The sequence below is a fragment of the Aplysia californica genome, unplaced genomic scaffold (genome assembly GCF_000002075.1).
Source record: "Aplysia californica isolate F4 #8 unplaced genomic scaffold, AplCal3.0 scaffold00156, whole genome shotgun sequence".
Classification (NCBI taxonomy): Eukaryota; Metazoa; Mollusca; class Gastropoda; order Aplysiida; family Aplysiidae; genus Aplysia; species Aplysia californica.
Window position 1 is genome coordinate 815,798 of NW_004797426.1, and position 1,700 is coordinate 817,497.

The window sequence follows — 1,700 nt, forward strand, 5'->3', positions numbered from 1 at the left end:
CACACAACCAGAGCTGTCAGTACCTGCAAACACACAACACACATCATATATACACACACACACACACACACACACACACACACACACACACCATGTACACACAACCAGAGCTGTCAGTACCTGCAAACACACAACACACATCATATATACACACACACACACACACACACACCATGTACACACAACCAGAGCTGTCAGTACCTGCAAACACACAACACACATCATGTACACACAACCAGAGCTGTCAGTACCTGCAAACACACGACACACATCATATATACACACACACACACACACACACACACACACACCATGTACACACAACCAGAGCTGTCAGTACCTGCAAACACACAACACACATCATATATACACACACACACACACACAAACACACACACACACACACACACACACACACACACATCATATACACACACACACTCAGACAAGACACATCATACACCCACACAGACACACATAGACACACACAGGCTCACACAAACTCACACACTCACACAGACACACCTCATATATACACATCACACACACAGACACACACAAACATACACACACATACACACACACACACACACACACACATCACACACACACATCAGACACACACATCAGACACACACACACACACACACACACACACACACACTCAGACACATCATACACCCACACAGACTCACACACTCACACAGACACACCTCATATATACACATCACACACACAGACACACACATAGACACACACACATACACACACACACACACACACACACACACACACACACACACACACACACACACACACACTTATACACCAATCTAACATCCTGCCATACTTCAACTGCCATCCCCATCCTCTTTTCTATTTAAGTGTACGTCTTATTAATTAATTCATCTATTTCTCTTTTTTTTTCTTCGAGTTTATCGTTCTGTTTGCTAGTCTGTCGGAAAAGATCGGTATCTGTCCGGAGTGACATATTTACATTTCAGGTTACCGGGGTCGCCTCGTGTCGTACGACATCATATCCTTCATAATTAAGCTTTTAGCGTTTTTTTTTTTTTTATATAGTTGTTCAGTGCCTACGTCTAAATGAAAATTAGTCGGGGCGTAACATCGTTGTTCATACTGATTTTTTCATTGTTTTGTTTATCTCAAATTAAAAAAAAAAACCAGGCCACAACATACTATCTATTAAATATGCAAACTTGTATTTCTGATTTCATTAAGATGGATCGAAATGTTTTCAGAACATTGCTTTTGTTCTGCTGCTTATAAAACCTAAAAGGTTTTTTTTTTAAATCAGCATTAGATAACACGCACTAATAAACTAATTTTTCTGTTGTCTGTTTTAGTTTTCGGTTTAGTAAGAGGGTTGAAGATTGGGGGATGGGGGTGGGTTGGGTTGGGGGTGAATTGGGATTACCTTTAGAAAGAGTATTACGGCACTTTCAGCACAATAAGGTCATATTAAGTGCCGAAGATTAGAGGTGTTACAAGCGAGTAACAAACATAATAAAAAAGAAGGAGGAGAGATCAGGACGATAGACGTTTGGTAGAAAAGAAGGAGCAAACCACACCAGAGCATCCACCGAACAGCAATGTGGGCTGGGATGTTGGTAGGTGATTGGGGGTGGGTTGTGGGTGGTTTGGTGGTTGGCTGGGGTAGGTTGAAGGTTGGTTTGGGG